The 23,596-nt window shown below is 46.3% G+C and overlaps 1 protein-coding gene across 1 annotated transcript in view; it reads right to left on the bottom strand.

Moving 5' to 3' along the window:
* Nucleotides 1-10,967, bottom strand: part of LOC129344328 (receptor-interacting serine/threonine-protein kinase 2-like) — a 40,064-nt gene extending 29,097 nt beyond the window's left edge. The window contains exon 1 of the mRNA XM_055000921.1: nucleotides 10,910-10,967. The gene's annotated coding sequence lies outside the window, so the exon portion shown is untranslated. The remainder of the gene's footprint in view (nucleotides 1-10,909) is intronic.
* Between the last annotated feature and the right edge of the window lie 12,629 nt (nucleotides 10,968-23,596).

The following is a 23,596-nucleotide window of genomic DNA, read 5'->3' on the forward strand; positions in this document are numbered from 1 at the left end:
CTATAGGGCAAACACCTAACCACATTGTTTTCTCTGCAAGCGGGAAAGCAAATTTGCTGGTTTGGAACAGGGTGGGAGTGGAAATAGCCCAAAGGGGAAGAGATAGGAAGCTCCTCCCCCTTACAAAAGCTGCATTCATGATTTCAGCCTCCCAAAGTTCTTTTTTATATTTTAAAACAAAATACAGTTGAAAGCCAGTTGCATGCCAGGTGTTTGCAGGCGAGTGCTAAGTGGGGGGAGGAGAGCGGGGAGGGGGCACGGCGATAAGAAACACACGGACACAGTGCTGGAGGTAAAGAGGCCACAACTTTATTGAGATTACAGCTCAGGGAGCAAAGGCGCGCATAGGGCACAGATCCGAGCATCGGCTGACCCGCCTGCCAAGCCGATGACCCACACGCCCCCTCAGACCTCTGCTGAGGGGGGGGAACCATGGGATGACAGTCAGTGGGATGCCAGGTGGGTGTATACCCGCGTGGATTATCCCGTCACCTGGGAGTGAGGCGGACTGACAGCCCCCGCCTGGGCATGCACCGGCTATTCCTCACTCCCTAGACCCCTTATGGGGATCCCCATAATAGGGAAACTGAGCCTGAGGCCCTGTTTTCCCCCAAATGGATCGGTGCCCAATGCCCCAATCCGCAGCCTGCTCACTCTGAAGTTGTGACAAAAGGGAGTGCTGGGCGGGATGCTGCCACGGGCAAAGTGCTGAGGGGTGGGGATCAGCCATCCGACCAGGGCCCCCCCCAGGATGTGCCTGGGTGGAGTCACCTGGCCCCTGGACACTCCCCGCCCCTCCACAACACGGCGGCCGCCATGCCGCTTCCCCGCTTGCCTCCCACTGCATTGCCCACAACTCAGGCCCCCAGGTGAGTCTGGGAGCCGTTATTTCTGAAGAGGTGCAACGGAGTAGATCTTCCAAGGAAAAAGACAACCTGTGCAGCAGTTGTTGACAGAAGAGCGGCCACTTTCTGGAGGGAGCCTTTTCTGTTCCTCAGCTCTTATAGAACTTTGGTTGTGAGGAAAAGGTAAAGCAGCCCCTGCCCACACACACACACACACACACACACACATACTGCTGGTGCCCCATGCCAAGTTTTCAGCCCCATGCAAACTGGCTTTTCACTAAGAATCAATATTGGGGCAAAGTTACAGACACGTGAGGGTCTCATGGACCTTAGCTGAAGCAAGTAAAATGTCAGTTTCTGCTGAGGAAGCTGTCCTGTTAGAGATGCCATTTACAAGGGCTGCTTCCACACATGTTGGATAATGCATTTTCAATGCTCTTTAGTGATCATTTGGAACTGGGTTTTCGTGTGTGAAACACAAAATCCACTTCTAAAGGATAACTAAAGTGCAATGAAAGTGCATTATCCAACGTGTGTGGAAACGGCCAAGGCTGGGGCAGGAGAGCTCCCACCCCCAGCTCCTTTTGCCTGCCACCACTCCAATGGCCAGTGGGAGAAAAAAAATTAAATCACTTTTGGTGCAACAGTGGTACATAATTTCTGAGGGAAACACAGAAGTAATGTCATGCCACTCTAGGAATCCCCAGAAAAGACTGTTTTTCCACAGTGTTTTGGCTATTTTTAGAGTGGTGTGATATCACTTCTGTGTTCTCCCTGGAAGTGATGTAATGAAGTTGTGCCAATGGTATCCCCAAATTCCCACTCCATCTGACTCCCTCCAAGTTGCCAGCCACTGCTTGGCAACCGTATTTGCAGTAACTTGTTCATTCCACAGCATCTCGGCAAAATATTCCATATTAACACAGCAAAGGACATGTCAGGAACTCATCTTTTTCTACTGCAAAGCCAGACTCAAAACTCCACTGAAAAACAAATCGTTGCCTGTGAGCACAGAGATAGGTGTGTGTGACTCAGTGTGCAGCAAACAACACCCACGCAGTGCTGGTGAGGATGAGTCAGGCAGCATTTATGAATGCAAGAGTCCTAAAAATAGAGAGGAATGTAAGCTCTATAATGCTTGCCACTGAAGGAACAACACAGACTAGGTACAGCTAGTGCACAAAAAGAGAAGGAAAAACAAGGCGTTGTTACTCTTGGAAAAAAGGGCACATGAGCACACACTTCTATGAGTATTTCATGAGACTGGAACTTTAGGTCCAAGACATTGCATGGAGAATGCTTCTCCACAACTCTTGCTGGAAGAACCAAGAAAGTGAATGTCTAGGGCTAGAGAGCCCCTGCTACCATGCCCAAGCACTGAACCGACAGCTACTTGGAACTCCTAGCGGCCTTATGGGGGTCTAGTCTAGTTTGAGACTCCTCAGCCTCTGGGTTTGTTTCTGAGAGTAGAGGGACAGATTCAGACAGTAACTCTTGACACCAGAAGGAAAATATATTCTGTTTATTAAGTAGGTTTAAATTAAATTAGGAAGAGTGTGTGCAGGGCAGGAATCACTCTATTAAAGCATAGAACAATAGGCAAGGAAAATAATAACAGCTTGTCTATGCTGGCTAACTCTGTCTAACTAGACATTTAAAAAAGCTTGCTGTCTTGCGTCTCTGAAGTAGATGTTGCTCATACTCATAAACTCAGAGCCAAGCTACAAGTGACGCCTGACACAGGTTGGACACTTGTCAGCTTCCCTCAAGTTTTGGCGGGAAACGTAGGCGTCCTGGTCTTGCAGCTTGGCTCTCCGACTGCTGTCCAATGGACTTTTCAACTGTCACTTGTCCAACATTCCACCAAGCTGCCTAAAGTTTAAATCACCCTAGGCAAAAATGGTCACATGGCCAGTGGCCCCATCCCCTGATCTCCGCTGGTACGGAGGGCAATCTAAACTCCCCTCTGTCTGGAGACCAGGGGGCGAGGCCACTGGCCATGTGACCATTTTCAAGAGGTGCCGGAACTCCATTCCACCGCATTCTAGCTGAAAAAAAACCCTGCTTATGTTTAACATAGAATAAGCAAGACTTTGAAAACAATATATATTTGTAGCCGAGAAAATCAGAACTCAATTTGTAGTGTAGTTTTTGTCTTTTTCTTCTCTTTCTAAACTGTATTTTCTTTTTATTGTTATTAGCGGCTTGTCTTGTTTGTTATTTCATGTTTATATGTATTGTTAGTGTGGGGTTTTTTTTTTAGATTGTCGTGTTTTTTTATCTTTTATGCTTACTGTTTATAGCTTTAATAAAATTCGTAAACGAGAAGACTAGCAGTACAGAAGCGTCAGTGAAAGACCACTATTCCTCTGTCACCCATTTTGCACTGCAATGTGCAGTAAGAGAACACCGGGTATGTTCTAGCGGGCAACCCACAAGATAAAAATGTTCACATAGGGCAACATTTAGGCCCAACAGATCTGACCAGTAGGCTTGCTTGAATGGTGTATGCGCCACTGACCCAAAACTCTCTACAAGGCATGGGGGATTTCCATGCCAGATATGTAGAAATCCTTGATAGAGAGGTCAATGCAACAGGACAAATTCTGAAACTACGGGCTTTAAGTGCAATCTCTAAAATGTTCCATCCAAAGCAAACAAAAAAGAATCCTACACAGACATTTCAGGAAGTGTGTGTTCTCTACTGCGTAAGCCATCCCATGTGATAAGCACAGATCTGTTCTACTTCAGGCAGACAATGCAGAAATTTTGTTCGGGCTGTGGTTCCCAGTGGAACAAACACCCAACAAAACAAATCTTTATTTTTCCATTTCATTTGCATCTATACCGTTTTTCATGAAAGAAAAGGTAGCACACATTTCTATATGCATTTATTAAAAAGTGGCCGTGTTCTGCTTTTCCAAACATGTTCAGCACCACGACAGTAAACATGTAACACAATTCAAAAAACACAGCCCATTATACAGGATTTCCAACTGGCCTGGAGAAAAGTCCTTTAGCAGAGACTTCACAGCCATTTTCACACATCCTAACCGTAGCAGAAAATTACGCAAAACAGCGTCTTCATGGTACAATTTCCTGTCATGATTCCATTTCATGGCGCAATTTCTGACGTCGTCGCGCCATGAAACCAAGTCATGATGGGAAGTCAAGCCCTAAAGATGCTGCCGTTCCATGAGTTTTGCATGATTTTGTGCGACAGTTAAGACACGTGATAACGGCTTCCATGTAGAAATGGACAGCAGAAGCTTTTCATAGCATGGAGATAAAGAATATTGCCTGGTAAATAGCATCCCATTAAGACTCTGTTAAATGAGTAAGACTTTTTTTCCCCAGAGCAGCTGGCAACCTTAAGCACCTAAGTTACAAATAATTGCTAAAACTGCAAGTCTAAAAGGGTACATCTCAAACAACATAAACAGCAGAGGAGGCCAGCCGATTTTCACAGTAGCTGGTAAAAGCTAGTATTACGATATTAATAGTGGAGGCAGAATCAGCAGGTTTGTATTCTGCAGTCCCTTTCCATTTGACTAAGTGCTAGGGTTGCCAGCCTCCAGGTAGTGGCTGGAGATCTGTCGGAATTACAACTGGTCTCCAGGCCACAGAGTTCACCTGGAGAAAAGGGCTACTTTGGGGGGTGGACTCTATGGAATTATGCCATGCCAAGGTCCTTTCCCTCCCCAAACCCCACTTTCTCCAGGTTTCACCTCCCAGATTTCCAGGAATTTCCCAACTTGGAGCTGGCAACCATACTAAGTGCTCTTGAAGAAATATAATTTTGAAAGGAAGATGGCACTAAATTATTGACAGAGTATCCAAACCTTACCTTCCACTTGCGCACACTCTAGCACAAACACCACTGCAGCAGCCTGCAGCCCTGTGTGACAGATCATTGTCCACGGCACGCATGGAACAGCATTCCGCCACCCCCCCAAAACAGAAAACTCACTTTTAAAATACAGACATGACTTTGTTAACTTTGAAATACGACACACACACACTGCTTGCACAAGCTCCTGCAGATCAACACCAAGTTCAAGTTCCACTGACGTCTTGTTGGACACCGGCCAGCAACCAGACCCAAACCTAATTAGCTTCTGATAGAATCCTCCTCCAGGTACCTGCGGAGCATACCTTTGAGAGCACTTAGATCCAGGTATCCTTATCATATCTGAATGTGATTCTGAGAGGAAAATGCATTTCTTCATATAGAAGAGAAAAAGGGGTTTCAAAGGAGAGCACCGATTTTCTAACTGGCAGCTCTCCTGTGAACAAGACAGCAGGGCAGCAAACTGGCAAATGGGGCAACTCAATTCACTTCCCAGCTCTGCCACATACAATCCTGGGTGACCTACCTAGGATCACACCATTTCATTCACTTCCCTGTTTGACACGGCTGGGATGACGACATAAAGGCTGCTTCCACACACGTTGGATAATCCACTTTCAATACTCTTTAGTGAACATTTGGAACTGCTTTTCCATGTGTGGAACAAAAAATCCACTTCCAAAGGATTGCTAAAGTGCATTGAAAGCGCATTATTCAACGTGTGTGGAAACGGCCAATGTTTCTGAGCATCGGTGTACAAATTCTGCAGCAGTATCCTTGTGTGTATTTACACCTCCCTGGAAACCAGAGCCCCAACTGTGATGGGAGCCTCCAGACCTTACCCTCTTTACAAATAATATTGGGGAGGGAAGGCAGCATGGAATCGATCTCGTCCGATCTCGGAAGCTAAGCAGGTCGGTACTTGGGTGGAAGACCACCAAAGAAGGCTCTGCAGAGGGAGGCAATGGCAAACCGCCTCTGCTACTCATTTGCCTTGAAATGCCCCTTGCTGGGGCCACCATGTGCAATTTGAAGACACTTCACACACACACACACACACACACACACACAATACTGATCCATAGCTCTAAGAGTCAGCAGCAAGAAAAGCAGCAGAGTTTTAAAGGCTTAGAGATTTTAATGTGGCAGAAGCTCTCTCACACTTAAACCCAGTTCATCAGATGACAAAATGAACATACGAAGCTGCCCAGTCAAACCCTTGATCCATCGCAGTCAGCACTGTCTACTAAGCCTGGCTGTGGGGCTCCAGGATCTCGAGTAAAGGTCTTTCACATCACCTCTTACTCATTCAACTGGAGATGTCGGTGATTGAACCTGGGACCGCCTGCATGCCAAACCGATGCTCTACCAGTGAGCCCTAGCCCTTCCTCTAACAACTCAATAGGGTCACAAAAATGGCCACAGAATCCAACCAGGCTCACAGCCAGTTGGGGATTACTGCACTTCCCTATATAACTTTCAGGAACAAAAGAGGTTGTTTTCCTGCCCAAAGGAAGGATGCAGAGAGAGCGATCTTTCCTTTGACATGCAATGATCTCATGCTGGCTTTGCTCAGTTCAGAGGAAATATTAGTAAAATTAACTGAAGGAAATATTTTGGACATGCTAGGAGGATCTAAAGAGACAGACCGCAACATCATAAAAACTTAGTAAGATCCACCCCGTAAATGCTTCAGGCTGCTGGAAGAACTTTATGGTTGGTGCCAGGGCTTTTTTTCTGGGAAAAGAGGTGGTGGAACTCAGTGGGTTGTCCTTGGAGAAAATGGTCACATGGCCGGTGGCTCCGCCCCCTGATCTCCAGACAGAGCTCAGCGGCGCAGAGGGCAATCTAAACTCCCTTCTGTCTGGAGATCAGGGGGCGGGGCCATCGGCCATGTGACCATTTTCAAGAGGTTCCGGAACTCCGTTCCACCACGTTCCAGCTGAAAAAAAGCCCTGTGAATGTTACTCCACAGCACAGCTCTCAGACTTTTGAACATTGCCATGCTAAAGAATGGAGTATTTTTAACACCTCATTTTTTAATTGAGTAAACTCAACCCCAGTACAAATTAGAACCATTCTAAGCGCAAGGTTGGGAAATAGGACGCCTTCTGGAAAGTAGGTTGCTAACTTCAGGTTGGGAAATTCCTGGAGATTTTGGGGACAGAACCTGCAGAAAATGGGGTTTGGGGAGGGAGCTCAGCAGGGTATAATGCCATAGAGTCCACCTTCCAAAGTGTCCATTTTTTTCCAGGGGAATCTGGAGATCAGTTGCGAATCTGGAAGATCTCCAGGCCACACCTGGAGGTTGGCAGCCTTACTGTCTGGTTTTAATGTGGCCACTGCAAAAAAAGAAAGCAAGTTAACTTTCAACATGAGTAAAGCTGACAAGGGAGGGGGGAGGAGATGAAGCAAGAAGAGGCTGGGATCCCAGAGCAAGGAATTGCGGGAGTTTCAAGCAGTGAACCTGGGACGGGGAAGAGAACAGCATGGGGGAAATCTTCGCTAAGCCAGGACCTGGTATTTTTGCTCACTCGTCCAATCCAGAGCAACCCACGTACAAAATGTCTTATATAGTCAATGAATGATAAAGTGAAGAGTAGCAAGTGAATCATAAAACCCTAGTTAAATACAGTGTAAATATAAAAATGCAAATCAGCAACAAACCCAGACAGATGGAAACGTAAATAAAATAAGAAAGCGGAAGCCCCTCTTCACCAGTGGGGAGAAAAGCTCCTCATACTGACCACACAGTCCCCAAAAGTGCCCATGTCAGCATCAGAGGCTGCCACGATTATGGGCACTTACTATAGCCCGCTCTATACAAGCAAGCTCTCCACCAACTGGAAATGCTCACACTGGCAACGCGAGCAGCACCCAGCAGCAGCAGAGGAACCAAAGAGCAAGAAAATAGCTTTCTCCCATTTTCTCCCAGAACTCCTCCCCTGCCAGAGCCCTTACAACACTGCAGGGGCTTCTCGAGAAGTTTCCTGGAGGCAGCACTAGGGTTACCAGGTCCCCTGGGGCCCAACCCAGGGGATGGGGGAGTTGTGGGGGGTTGCATGGGGCATGCAAGGCGGTCTCACCTCTTGCACGTGCACTCCAGAATTCTTCCTTATCGTTCCAGGAACGACATAATTCCCAGTGTGACAAGGAAGGGACCGCCACCATTGGGGGGGGGGGCTGATTTGATGAAACCAAACATCACATCAGCCCTGTGCAGGGACCTTCCCATCTTTGTCATGCTGGGAATGAGCTCCTGGGCCCAGTCTCTGCGCTTCCCCCCTGCCGGCCAGGTGAGTGTGGCGGGGGGTGGGGTGGAGGACAGAGGCTGGGAGCGGGGGATCCCCTGCTCCTGTTGGGGGACTGGTAACTGTAGGGAGCACAGCACCTCCCTCTGAAATCTGCTGGCACACCTGAGGTTAAAATGATTACAAGAAAGTAACATACCATCACCCCTCCAGTGTAGCCAAGGAGGGGGCCGTGGTTCAAGGGCAGAACATCTGCTCGGTACCCAGATTCAACCCCCGGCAGCTCCAATTGAAAGGACCAGGCAGTAGACGATGTGAAAGACCTCTGCCTGAGCCCCTGGACAGCCAATGCCAGTCTGTGTAGACAAAACCAACCACGATAGACTGACAGCCAAGCTACAAGTGACAAATTACACTTGCCTGGCAAGTGAACAGACTCCTGTGTATTCCTCCCTGTTCACTTGCCATTCACTTGCACTCCTCTTGATCAAGTGGAGACCAAGTGAATGGCAAGTGAACAGGGAGGAATACACGTGAGTCTGTTTACTTGCCAGGCAAGTGTAATTCGTCACTTGTAGCTTGGCTCTGAGGGTCTCATTCAATATAAGGCAGCTTCCTGTGTCCACAATGAGGCAGGAGATGGTGGGAGAGGCAGGAATTGAACCGCATTTGGGAGGAGGAATGGCCCATAAAATCTGCAGATGGCCATAGATGGTGCAGGAGACAAGGTGATTCCTAACCAGCACTGACAAAATCCCCAGCTCTCACCCACATTCTCCTTAGATAAGAGTCATCTAACGGAAAGCTGGGATGATTCACAAAGCTTCTTCATGTCCTCTAGAAAATAGGACTGGATAAAATGTGAGTTTCCTATGAAAGATTCAGAGCGTAAAGAGAAAGCGAAACGTTAAAAGCCCAAGCAAAATGTCAGGGACGGGTTTATTGGATTTTAAAAGTATTATTTTCCAAATATTTTTCTTACAATGTTTTTCTCCAAAAATAATTGTTATAAATATGCTATAAAGAGGCGGGTGTGTGTGGGGGAGAGAAAGATATGGCAAACTCTAATGAGATGGAGCAGGATGTTGCTTCTGGGAAAACATTAAGCGATAAAAAGAAACGCTGGGGAGAGGAAAGGGAGCAATCACACAAAGAAAAAACATGGCATGAAAGTTAGAAGAAGGGATGCTAAATATATTTAAACAAATCAGATTTCTCTCCCTTCTAATGTCCTATATTCTGAGAGGTGGACAGTGAAATGATCGCTACCAGGGCTTTTTTTCCAGCAGGAACACGGTGGAATGGAGTTCCGGCACCTCTTGAAAATACTAGGCAACGGCACATGAAAATATTATTTCAAAGAAACCCGTGTGTTTCTCCCTCATTTCTCTCTTGAGAGTTCCACCACCTCTTTTCCTAGAAAAAAAAACCCTGATCGCTACAGGGTAGGATTACTAACAGCCCTTGAGAGAAATGTCCTGTCCCTTTAAAGTATAGAGATGGGTAGCTGAAGCTTTTCATGGCATTGAGTTCAATAACATCATCTGATAATAACATCCCACCCAGCCTCTATTAAAGGGACAGGCATTTCTTCTCCAGGCACTCAGAGCCAAGCTACAAGTGACGAATTACACTTGCCTGGCAAGTGAACAGACTCACGTGTATTCCTCCCTGTTCACTTGCCCTCCACTTGCCCTCCACTTGATTACTACGTGATCAAGTGGAGCGCAAGTGGAGGGCAAGTGAACAGGGAGGAATACAAGGTCAGTCTGTTCACTTGCCAGGCAAGTGTAATTCGTCACTTGTAGCTTGGCTCTCAGTAACCCTAGCACAAGTAATTTAGAATCCTCCACAGAACACACTGTAAATTAAACGGTGCATCCTGCCACTTTTTAAATATGCGCATGAACAAGGCTGTTTTTTGTCTTGTAATAGATGCTGCTCCCAAGATGCGTTCTGTCTCTCCCAGGTGGTGGTACCAAAGTCCTTGAAGACAACCTAACCAGTTACTGCATCCCATCTGTGTGTTAGGGCGAAGAACAACCACAATATTTTTTTAAAAAATACACCCATCTTGATATCGGAATAGCAAGCCCTTTAACAGCAGATGAAAATGCAGGCCAATCCACTCATTTTGCTCTCAAAACAGAACTAGAGAAAGTGAAACCACTGACTTTGGTAACTTGACTGAAACAGGAACCATATCAATCCACAACCTCAAACGCCGCCTCTGAACAAAAATGGTCTCAAAAACCAGCAGTCACCCATTTTCACCACCGTATTGCTCTCAAGGCATTCAAAGGAACTTTCTATAGAAAACAGGGTTCACCCTCTCAGAATGTAAAGTTTATCGCAAAAACCTTGAACTTGTATAAATCAAGAATTTATGCTGCTAGAAGTCTATTTTTAAAGGAACGGATCTAATTATGCTACTTGCATATGCCCAATTCTATTATTCCAAATTGGGTTAACAACTGAAATTAATAAAATCAGTGCCTCTTTTCAATTTAGGATGGCACATTTCACAACAACTTTACTTCAGCAGAATGGAAAACATTTAACAACTATTTTCTTGAACATTAGAAGCCGTTCAGATACAAAGGCGCAAGAGACCCATTTCTCTCAAAGCCCTTTCCTGCGAATTTTTTTTTATTGTGATGCTCCTGAGAGTATGCAGGGAATGCATTTTAAAATCTCAAAAATGCTTCACTTCATAAACCATTAGTCCATGTTGCAGGCTGTGGCATCGTCTGTTTACAACTTCCTGCTGTTGAAATTAGCAAAACGCCACCTGATAAATCTGGAAGATGATCCTTCACAGGAGAGGTTTGTAAATTGTTCAAAAGCAGCAGCTTGGCAGGGCTGATCTATACCCAAACCACTTTGGACTATAACCAGAAGGCACCTGCGGGAAAAGGGGGGGGGGGAGAGAATTCCTGCAAAGGAGCCTTGGAACTTACCTCTCTGAATCCCCGCAACGAATCCACAGAACTGCGTGTGTGTGAACTGCTCGAGAAGCAATCGCCAACTGCTACAGCAACCAGAGCTCTGCTGTTTATGAGTCAGCTGTTTTGCCAAGCTCCTCCTTTGCTGTCTGCTGACTAGGAACAGAAATTCCCAGGGGCCGTCCAAGCCATGCCTCTTCCCTGCCTGCGAAAGGCCTGCAGGCTTTCTGAGCCAGCCATCGTGTATTCCTCCCTGTTCACTTGCCTGTCGCTTGCGCTCCCCTTGATCAAGCAGAGAGCAAGTGAATGGCAAGTGAACAGGGAGGAATACATGATGTGAGTCTGTTCACTTGCCGTACAAGTGTCATTCGTCACTGGTAGCTTGGCCCTGTATTTCAAAAGATGCAGAGCTGGGAAAGGTACAGAAGAAGGAGACCAAGATGATTACAGATCCAGAGGAGTTAGCAGGGCCGGATCGACGGGGGTGCAGGGGGGTAGTCTGCCCCCAGTGCCGCCAAAGAGGGGGTGCTGGGCGCAGCTGCCAGCCCCGGGAGCGTGCCTGGGGAAAGGCGAATGGTGCGGGCGGCCTCTCAGACACCTGCACTGCCTTTTGCCTGCCTTGGGAGGCTGGGAGGCTGCCCGCGCTGTTCACCTTTCCCCAAGATAAGGGGCACGCGGCAAGCCAGCCGCCCCTTGTCCTGTGGGAAAGGCAAAAGGCAGCGCGGGTGGCTGGGAGGCCGCCCGCGCCGTTCGCCTTTCCCCAGGACAAGGGGCGGCCGGCTTGCCACGCGCCCGTTGTCCTGCGGAGCAGGTGAACGGCGAGGGCAGCCTCCGAGCCACTTGCGCTGCCGCCGCCAGCTCTGCAGCATGCTGGGACAGCCAGCTTGCTGCGGGGGTGGGGTGGGGCCCAGCGTGATGATGTCACGAGAGTGATGTCATCACACAGCGCTAGGAGTGCGCGCGCACTATGCGCACGTGCAACTAGCCTGACTATGGTTGCCCTGAGTGCTGGCAACCGGAGATCCGGCCCTGGGAGTTAGCTGTGTTAGTCTGTGGCAGTGGGGATTTGCAGGCACACCAAGCTGTGGCCACCAGCCTGGTCCTCATTGGAAATGGGGGCTAGACGGGCAAGAGGGTGGGTGTTCGATCCGGACCTTCACTGCCACCTTTGCCCCCCTCCCTGGCAGGGATGCCTGCTCTCCAAGGGAGGGGGCTGTTGGTGGTAGCAGGGATTGCGGCCTCCCCATTGGCTGCGCCGCTACTTGCCCCTTGTCTGCCTGTCAGGGGAGCGGTGTGCGAGTGCTCCTTGTGGCGGCCGCTCCTCACCTTGCCGTGCTCGGGACTCTTTTGCAAAAGTCCATAGCGAGCCGTAGAGTGGTGCCCCATTTACGTTGACACACGAGCGACTACGCTGCCTTGAGGCTTAGGATTGAGCTGCCCATCACTTAAGTTCCCATACAACATTTCTGATTACCCTATTCAAGATGATAAGAGCACATTAATTGTTATCAAGCTCCCCAGCAACCAGCTTCTTCCTCAGCTGCCTGACTCCGCCCTATTGGGCTAAACCAATTAGATCATAGAGGTTACACTGACATCAGGGCTCCACCCCCTTTGGAGCCCTACCCCTCATGCCTACAAAGCAGGGCGTTCCCAGTTCCAATTTGCCCTCTGCTATTATCTTATTGGTAGCCTTTGACAAGACCCTCTCTCATTGTTTTAGCTCGAGTTCCCCATATCTATAACAGGTGAATAACACTGACCCAGCTCACAGTGGCTTTGTGAGGATTACAAGCTCATGTATGCAAAGTGTCTCGAACACGAAAGTGTATAAATAAATAAATAAATAAATAAATAAATAAATAAATAAATAAATAAATAATGTATTTACTTACTGAACTATTTTACATACTGAGTTCTCTGTTTAAAAGTCTCATAAAGTGACTTAACAGCAAACAGCCAAAAAAAAGGCCTAGCACTGTCAATAAACTAAAAGGATAAAAGCAGCCGTGTAAATTAAACAATAAAAGCATTATAAAGCTCACCAACAGTGCAGCATAAAAACAACAATTTCCAGCCCATAGTGTTTAAAAGAAAAAAAATCAGAGCAGTAAAGTGATAGGGCAGAACATGAGAAATCACAAATATTAACAATGTTATTTACCACACACAAACAATGCCTGGTGGTTTCTGGATTGATCAAAATCTGTGTAATATTTACATTAAAGGACATCCAAGTGTACAAAAAGACTTCCCTTCTTCTGAAAAAGAAAAAGTGCTTCGTTCCTACTTAAAGACCACACCCTCAAAACAACAAGCCGCACGCTTCCCTCATCTTAGGATCAGACCTTCCATGATTCATAAAGAGCACTGTGACTCCACCTTGCCCTTTCCTGGTTTCTAGGAAGAGTAGGGAGATAAACGACAAACAAAATAGCATTAACTTACCGGCTATTCTAACTACACATCTATACAATAATCTTTGTGCATACCATTGGGACATAGATGTACTCACCTACTGACAGAAATGTGAGCTGAGATGTATTAGCATCTGAATACAGGCAAGCTGAATTCGGTGCCACTAACTATTAAAACTGCATTCATAAACGAAGAAGGAAGAGGAGGAGACGGTCATATATAAACTAAAAGAAAGCGTGAAACTTAAACTGAAAACCACTTTCTGCCTAGGTGACACATTCAGGTATACTTTTTTTCTGTGGAGGAACCCCTAAATTAAATTTTCAAATCCCAAGAACTCCTATGAAAATGTTTACATACCAGACAAAACTGAGGGTGGGGATTGCGGACCACAATTCAATTACTGCTAAATTACTGTCAAGAAAATGTGTTTGTAAAGAGCTAAGAGAGAGAGAGAGAGAGAGAAAGGTGTCTTTCAGCAAGTCAGTTGAAAAAGAAAAAAGTGAAGCATTTTCTCTCTTTTTCGTGCTATTTTTTTTCAAATATCAAATCAAAATAAAGCTTACTTAAACAGCAAAATAAAATTCACATCCAAAGCCAATGTAAGGTTTACTCAGTATGGTATTTGGGCGTGTGTATTTTTGCACAAATGCTGACTCCATGGCTGATTTCTCACGAAACTGCTGGCAATTTCTTGTGTAACCTCAGGGGTTCCACAGAACCCTGGATGGGGAACAATGAGCTAGAGACTCAGGGCCAAGCTACACATGACGAATGACACTTGAACAGCAAGTGTATTTCTCCCTGTTCACTTGCCCTCCACTCAATCCACTTGCCGTTCAAGTGTCATTCGTCATGTGTAGCTTGGCCCATACTTTTTATAAAACCACGAGAGCTAGGAATTCAGAGGACGTGATAAACAAATTGTTCTAATGATATGTCAATTGCCAATTTTTTTAAAAAGCACTCAAGTGGCAGAGGAAACAGCCTTGATGGGGGACTGGGATTGGAAAATGTGGGAAACCTGTCATGTGCAAGCCCTTTTGATGCCCTTCTGTATTGCCAAACAATACAATTTTATGTGTACATTGAAATGATCCATTTCATGTTGTTAAAACAGGAAAATAAGTTTAAGCTTGATAAGAAAATGCATAGCATGGTGTTGTGAACCCTTGGATCCACAGGACTGCCACTCTCTATCAGCTTCACCCATTTGAGCAAAGGGCCAAGCTACAAGTGATGAATGACACTTGAATGGCAAGTGAACAGACTCACGTGTATTCCTCCCTGTTCACTTGCCCTTCACTTGCCCTCCGTAGTGGCAAGTGGAGGGCAAGTGAGCAGGGAGTCTGTTCACTTGCCATTCAAGTGTCATTCGTCACTTGTAGCTTGGCCCCGAAGGGACCAGCCTGCAGATCAGTAAGATTAACAACTGCCTGCTTACGTGATTTCTCTGCTGTGGCTCCCACTCTGAGGAATGGCCTGCCTGCAGAGGTCAGGGATGCTCCCACACTTCTGTCAATCTGCAAACTGTGTTAAACAGAATTGCTCAGGACGGAGGACATTTCGAGAAAGGAAAGAAGACTGCAGTATAATGTGATGAACGGTGGTCTTATAAGGGGAACATTCTTGTAGTCTGTTCCATTTTTATTGCATGTACTACCTTGAAGTTGTTAGAAATACGTCTGTGTACACAGAAGGCAGAAGACAGAATACCTGCAGGGGGCAGCAAATCTGACAGAAAGGCTGCTTCCTGTTTCTTCCCGGAAGTCCCTCCTCTCTGTGCAGTGAGGCAATTATTATCTATTCTGTTGCTCTGCTTTCTGTCAAAGTTGCAGTTCCTGAATAAACTCTCTTCATTCACTCCTTAATCAGACTCAAGATCATTCCTAAAATATACCGGAGCCTACAGAAGTTATACTGCATTCCTTTCTAGTTTAAAATTTCATTCTTTACATTGCTTGTGACATATCAGATCTGATCCTTTTTTGCATTGTTTCTAATTTTGGTAATCCTGGTCCTATAACGGTGTTTGTTGGATATATCATGCTATTTGCATTGTTTGACGCTGTGTAATCCACCTGGAGTTGCAGCGAGAAAGGTGGACTACAAATATATTTTAATTTTCCTCCAAACTTTCCATTAAAAAGGAGACTCCTCCACCCACACAGATTTGAAACGTGTGGAAATTTTACATCACTAAACAAAAGTCTAGAGCAATTTCTTCGTGATCAGCTGCGAAATGACCAAAAGTGAAGTGGAGATCGGAGGGTGTTTCCCAAGCAATGCAAAGCAGCCCAAAGAAGCCAACAATCTGTTTCAACTCTTAACACAGTGGGTGTGAAATAAAGGGACAGTCCCTATAGTCTACTTATACTTCACTGTCTAGTTTTAGACAATTAGAAAAGCACATTTTTTAAAAGAGGGTTTGTCCACACTCTTTTTAGGCCAGCTCAAGTCATGCAAGCTGAGCTGGGCTCAAAGGCTGTTGGCTTAGTCGAAAGCCCAAAGGAAGCTCAGCATCAGGTGCTAGTAGAGAAGGTCACGAGAAACCCACATGAGGTCACCTCCTCCCTACCTGAAGTGAAGGGCTGCCCCAGGAGAGCTTCTTGGCCCTTCTGATTCCCTGAAAAGCCCAGTGGATGGAACCAGGATTCCTCACTTTGTAAAGAGTGGAGTAGATCCAAGCGTCCTTCAAGGAGTGTCCCTCCAGCCAAAGCAGCCTTCCTCCAAGTGACTCTTCCTCCAATGGAAGTGCAACTTAATTTAGAGGAAGGCACCTTAAATTGAAGGAAGCCTTCAAACCTGTTCTAAAAGGAGAGGTGGAGTATAAATATTTTAGTAAACAAAGTTTGCTCCATAGAGCGGTAGGATAAGGGTAAGATTCTAAGGAACCATTTTGAATTTGAGCATCTGCCTTTGTATAGAAGGGGTACAGTGTTCCTCTCCCTCCCCAAGGCATCACAAAATCCAACTGGGTAAGTTCAGACAACTTCACTGTCACTCCGCGCAGCAGTGCGGAGGGCAATCTAGACTCCCCTCTGTCTGGAGATCAGGGGAGCGGGGCCACCAGCCATGTGACCATTTTCAGAGGGCGATTTAAACTTTTAACCCCCCCCCTTTGTTCCAGCGGACCCAAAGTGACATCATTGTACCATCCTGAGTTCCACCACCTCTTTCCCCAGAAAAAAAGCCCTGTCTGACTCCCACAATCATCTCAAACTCAGGAGATTGATGAAGAGTGAGCAAAAGGCCCAGAAAACATCAGTGGGGCCACACAAACCCTGCAGATGCTACAGAGCAAAACACCAACCATAATGGTTTCCATATTGCACCCTGGCCCCAATCCCAGCGAATCCCAATTGGTATAAATCTTACTCGATAGCTGTTGAAGTGTCAACCCCCCCTTTCCTGCTTGCTCACCTCCTAGGGTTGGCAGCTCCAGGTTGGGAGATTCCTGGAGATTTGGGGGTGGAGTTTGGGAAAGGCAGTGTTGGGGGAGAGGAGAGACCTAGAAGTCTATAATGTCATAGAGTTTACCTTCCAGTTCGCCATTTTCTCCAGGACCCAACAATGACACATTTGAAATTGGTAGAAAGTTCTTTTTTAAACTGCTGATGTTTTCCTGAATGCAAGGACCAGTTTCTTTAGAGCAATGAGAATGAAGTGCATTAGGAACCTTGACATAACCTGAAGCTAACAGTGCATAACATTCAATACAGTAATTACCTTAGGGCCAAGCTACACATGACGAATGACACTTGAACGGCAAGTGTATTTCTCCCTGTTCACTTGCCCTCCACTCAATCCACTTGCCGTTCAAGTGTCATTTGTCATGTGTAGCTTGGCCCTTAGAGGCCTTGTTTGGCCTAACTCAGGGCCAAGCTACACTGGACGAATGACACTTGAATGGCAAGTGTATTTCTCCCTGTTCATTTGCCCTCCACTCAATCCACTTGCCGTTCAAGTGTCATTCGTCATGTGTAGCTTGGCCCTTAGAGGCCTTGTTTGGCCTAACTCAGGGCCAAGCTACACAGGACGAATGACACTTGAACGGCAAGTGTATCTCTCCCTGTTCACTTGCCCTCCACTCAATCCACTTGCCAGTTCAAGTGTCATTCGTCATGTGTAGCTTGGCCCTTAGAGGCCTTGTTTGGCCTAACTCAGGGCCAAGCTACACTGGACGAATGACACTTGAATGGCAAGTGTATTTCTCCCTGTTCATTTGCCCTCCACTCAATCCACTTGCTGTTCAAGTGTCATTCATCATGTGTAGCTTGGCCCTTAGAGGCCTTGTTTGGCCTTACTCAGGGCCAAGCTACACAGGACGAATGACACTTGAATGGCAAGTGTATTTCTCCCTGTTCATTTGCCCTCCACTCAATCCACTTGCCGTTCAAGTGTCATTCGTCATGTGTAGCTTGGCCCTTAGAGGCCTTGTTTGGCCTAACTCAGGGCCAAGCTACACATGACGAATGACACTTGAACGGCAAGTGTATCTCTCCCTGTTCACTTGCCCTCCACTCAATCCACTTGCCGTTCAAGTGTCATTCGTCATGTGTAGCTTGGCCCTTAGAGGCCTTGTTTGGCCTAACTCAGGGCCAAGCTACACATGACGAATGACACTTGAACGGCAAGTGTATCTCTCCCTGTTCACTTGCCCTCCACTCAATCCACTTGCCAGTTCAAGTGTCATTCGTCATGTGTAGCTTGGCCCTTAGAGGCCTTGTTTGGCCTTACTCAGGGCCAAGCTACACAGGACGAATGACACTTGAATGGCAAGTGTATTTCTCCCTGTTCATTTGCCCTCCACTCAATCCACTTGCCGTTCAAGTGTCATTCGTCATGTGTAGCTTGGCCCTTAGAGGCCTTGTTTGGCCTAACTCAGGGCCAAGCTACACATGACGAATGACACTTGAACGGCAAGTGTATCTCTCCCTGTTCACTTGCCCTCCACTCAATCCACTTGCCAGTTCAAGTGTCATTCGTCATGTGTAGCTTGGCCCTTAGAGGCCTTGTTTGGCCTAACTCAGGGCCAAGCTACACTGGACGAATGACACTTGAATGGCAAGTGTATTTCTCCCTGTTCATTTGCCCTCCACTCAATCCACTTGCCAGTTCAAGTGTCATTCGTCATGTGTAGCTTGGCCCTTAGAGGCCTTGTTTGGCCTAACTCAGGGCCAAGCTACACTGGACGAATGACACTTGAATGGCAAGTGTATTTCTCCCTGTTCATTTGCCCTCCACTCAATCCACTTGCTGTTCAAGTGTCATTCATCATGTGTAGCTTGGCCCTTAGAGGCCTTGTTTGGCCTTACTCAGGGCCAAGCTACACAGGACGAATGACACTTGAATGGCAAGTGTATTTCTCCCTGTTCATTTGCCCTCCACTCAATCCACTTGCCGTTCAAGTGTCATTCGTCATGTGTAGCTTGGCCCTTAGAGGCCTTGTTTGGCCTAACTCAGGGCCAAGCTACACTGGACGAATGACACTTGAATGGCAAGTGTATTTCTCCCTGTTCATTTGCCCTCCACTCAATCCACTTGCTGTTCAAGTGTCATTCATCATGTGTAGCTTGGCCCTTAGAGGCCTTGTTTGGCCTTACTCAGGGCCAAGCTACACAGGACGAATGACACTTGAATGGCAAGTGTATTTCTCCCTGTTCATTTGCCCTCCACTCAATCCACTTGCCGTTCAAGTGTCATTCGTCATGTGTAGCTTGGCCCTTAGAGGCCTTGTTTGGCCTAACTCAGGGCCAAGCTACACATGACGAATGACACTTGAATGGCAAGTGTATTTCTCCCTGTTCACTTTCCCTCCACTCAATCCACTTGCCGTTCAAGTGTCATTCGTCATGTGTAGCTTGGCCCTTAGAGGCCTTGTTTTGCCTAACTCAGGGCCAAGCTACACTGGACGAATGACACTTGAATGGCAAGTGTATCTCTCCCTGTTCACTTGCCCTCCACTCAATCCACTTGCCAGTTCAAGTGTCATTCGTCATGTGTAGCTTGGCCCTTAGAGGCCTTGTTTGGCCTAACTCAGGGCCAAGCTACACAGGACGAATGACACTTGAATGGCAAGTGTATTTCTCCCTGTTCACTTGCCCTCCACTCAATCCACTTGCCGTTCAAGTGTCATTCGTCATGTGTAGCTTGGCCCTTAGAGGCCTTGTTTTGCCTAACTCAGGGCCAAGCTACACATGACGAATGACACTTGAACGGCAAGTGTATTTCTCCCTGTTCACTTGCCCTCCACTCAATCCACTTGCCGTTCAAGTGTCATTCGTCATGTGTAGCTTGGCCCTTAGAGGCCTTGTTTGGCCTAACTCAGGGCCAAGCTACACAGGACGAATGACACTTGAATGGCAAGTGTATTTCTCCCTGTTCACTTGCCCTCCACTCAATCCACTTGCCGTTCAAGTGTCATTCGTCATGTGTAGCTTGGCCCTTAGAGGCCTTGTTTGGCCTAACTCAGGGCCAAGCTACACAGGACGAATGACACTTGAATGGCAAGTGTATTTCTCCCTGTTCACTTGCCCTCCACTCAATCCACTTGCCGTTCAAGTGTCATTCGTCATGTGTAGCTTGGCCCTCAGCCCAATACACAACATTACCTGAGGATGATATCCTCCCTCTACCACAAACACATGTTAGTTGTGTGAGCAAAAGCGCAGCCATTTTTCTCTTAACATACAATTCTAAGCAGCTTGCATAGCCTTGAGCATGTAGCTACGCTTGAAATAGCTGAACCAGCAAGACAATAGCTGCAAGCAAGAACTAGTTTGAGCTAGAGAGATGAGAAGGAAAGTTCCACTGGGGCAGAGGAGCAGAAGGAGATGGGTGTTCCTCAGAACAGAGCAGGGTTGCCAGGTCCAGGTTGGGAAATTCCTGGAAATTTGGGGGCAGAGCCTGAAGAGGGTGGGGTTTGGGAAGGGGAGGGGTCTCAGAATGACATAATGCCATAGAATCCACCATCCAAAGCCGCCATTTTCTCCAGGGGAACTAATCTCTCTCATCTGGAGATCAGTTGTAATTCCAGGAGATCTCCAGCCACCACCTGGAGGCTGGCAACCCTAGAACAGAGCCTTGGTCTCAGAAAGATGCAGGGTATACAAGATACGCCCCGCCGTATTTAGGTGGGCTCAGAGTGTTTTTACTTGCTGAAATCTGTCCCCTTATTTCATGAAATAAAAATTTTTCCTCTTCAAAGTTGTCCAAGTTTTGGTATAAATAACAACAACATTTGATTTATATACCGCCCTTCAGGACAACTTATTGCCCACTCAGAGTGGTTTACAAAGTATGTTATTATTATCCCTACAACAATCACCCTGTGAGGTGGGTGGAGCTGGCTTCACCCAGCTGGCTTCAAGCGGAGGAGTGGGGAATCAAACCCTGTTCTCCATATTAGAGTCCTGCCGCTCTTAACCACTACACCAAACTGGCTGTCATTGGGCAAAGCACCCTCACTATTTTTGCAACAGTTACGAGTGTATGAGTATGTGTGTGTGCATTTTTTATACCTAGAGGCAACTTGTGTATAGCACAAGTCCCAAATGATTTTACTGTGTTTCTGTGACCTTTCATTCACATTCTGCTGTGAATTCACAATGAACTAACCTATCTGGAATTTAGAACGCTGGAGCAACATTCTTGCTTCACTTTCCTTTTTTCAAAAAGGAAAAATACATGCTTGAAAAGCAGAAGCAGGGCCAGCTTTTTATTTAGTTAGTTTATTGTAAACATTCGTATGCCAACTTTCCACCCAAAACATGGGCCGTTTTCACGTGCCTGTAAACCCCTCCGAAAATCACACAAAACTCGCAACAGGACAGCGTCTTCATAGCATGATTTCCCGTTTAATGGCGCCATGACGTCAGAAATCACGCCACTAAATGGGAAATCATGCTATGAAGACGCCGTCGTGCCGTGAGTTTTGCGTGATTTTCCGGAGGTTTTAGGCGTGTGAAAATGGCAATGGTCCCCAAGGCGGTATCTACTTATTTAAATGTTGCAACTGCTGGAAGCAGTGTACACAGCCTAACTGTTTAGGGATATTCCCCCTTACAGGAACTAAAGAAGCTATTCACTAGGTCAAATGGAAAGTAAAAAAGAAGTCCAGCAGCACCTTAAAGGCTAACAACATTTATTTGCATGAGCTTTATGGAGCTATATGGAAATAAATGTTGTTCGTCTTTAAGTTGCTGCTGGACTTTGGTTTTATTTTGTTATAACCGACTTACACAGCAACACCTTTATAAAGGCCAGATAGAGTTGGGTTGCCAGGAGGATCACGTGAGAAGGTTGTGTAACCAGAGATATAGGATTCTGCTCAGAGAACTGCCCCAGAAGAAGAATCCTAGATTCTACTAATAGAAAAAAAAGACTATGCAAACAATTCATTTCAATGAAACCTTTCCATATACACGAGATCATAGAGGAAGCTTTTTAAAAAGATCGTGAACAAGAAATGTTTCCTTGAAAAGACATGCTTTCTTTGGGTAGATCCAGAGAAGTTAGCCGTGTTAGATAGAAAAGATAGACAGAAAAAATAGAAAAGAGTCCAGTAGCACCTTTAAGACTAACCAACTTTACTGTAGCATAAGCTTTCGAGAATCACAGTTCTCTTCATCAGATGCAAGACGAAGAGAACTGTGATTCTCGAAAGCTTATGCTACAGTAAAGTTGGTTAGTTTTAAAGGTGCTACTGGACCCTTTTCTTTGGGTAGTGAAAGATCAATGCTATGATCTTATCAGCAGGGCAGGAAAACAAGACAACCACATACAAAATTTGCAGGGGACTCCCCCAGGTATGCAGAAAAACACAGAGCTCATAATTTAAAAACAACAACAACCAGAAAACAGGTGCCAAATGATGAGCATGCCCTCCAGAACTCTCAACATTTTGAGGGCAGCTGAAAGACTAAAGAAAAGGAATCACTAGAGGCAAGGAAATTGGCCTACACAACCCTCTAGAAATTAACAACACCTTAGAAAGGGTGAGATCTCCACACCCATTCAAACTCTACTCCTGTGGGGATGGGGGGGGGGTCCTGCACCAGGTTTTTGCTCCAGTATAGCTTCTTGACTACTGCCGTTTTCACACTGTCTATAAATCGCTCGAGGCGATTTTTGACGCCATCTGTTTACAAAATGGCCACAAACAGTGATTTACGGCGTTTTGTAATCGGATGGTGGATGGTGTTAAAAATTGCGTGAGGAAGCTGGCAGCCTTCCGTGAGTCTCGCGCGATTTATAGACAGTGTGAAAACGGCCTGCATCAGCTTTTCCCCATCCTTTAGTCACAATATCTGCCAGTTGTTGCTCTGATTATTTTTAATTTTTCAAATATGTTTTCAGACCCCAGCAAAAGTGGTGCAGAAAAAACCCCAGGAAAAACTCAAAGGAAAAAAGATAGCAAAAAAAGATATTGCGTGTAAGGGAGGGGAAAACTGAGACCATTAAGAGCCACGCTGGCTGGAGCAAAAACCCAGTGCAGAAATAGTGAAATAGTGGGAGGTTAAAATACCACCCTGCCTGGACTATAGCTAGGGTTGTAGGGAAATTCCTGGAGATTTAGGAGCCAAGCTACAAGTGACGCCTGACATAGGCCGAATCCACACTACCGTTGTTCTTGCGGCAGTTTTTCACTTCCGCAGCGCCATTCCTTCATCTGTTCACACGCATCGTCTCTGAAGCCGTCATTAATTCGGCATGGTGTCGCCACAGCCCATTGCACTTTCGCCGCGGGTTATCTTTTGATGAATAACTGCCCTCAGTTGAATTCCGAGCCTCTCTTGACCCGCCTCCCAATTAAGGAGTAATTCTCCGCCTTTGTCCCCACCCCTTTTTTTAAAAAATAAAAGAGTACCGTGTCGATATGGCGACATCTCATCATATTAATCTCATTTTAAAAAAGCGGGCAGACCTCAAATATCAGAGGAACAATTTCATATGTTAATTCAATTTATATATTGGGGGGGCATCCACATGATACTGAAATCATGGCTCATGTTACGCCCCAACACGGACTGTGCCGACGAGTTAGGCACAGATGTCAATTTTCCAAAGACAAAATGAAGCTCTGCTGTGGGATGCTGCTGTAGGTGATCGTGACCGCTCACCCATTCCCGGATGATTTCAACCAGCATGCAGGCTGTGATGTTCCGAATGCTCATTGTAAGTGTCTCGGGTGATTTTTTAAAATATATTATATTAATGGTGTCGTTGTACCATTGAACCAGGATGCTTACTCGTCGATATAGCGTCAATTTGTCCTTTAAA

Source organism: Eublepharis macularius, chromosome 16 (assembly GCF_028583425.1).
Source record: "Eublepharis macularius isolate TG4126 chromosome 16, MPM_Emac_v1.0, whole genome shotgun sequence".
NCBI lineage: Eukaryota > Metazoa > Chordata > Lepidosauria > Squamata > Eublepharidae > Eublepharis > Eublepharis macularius.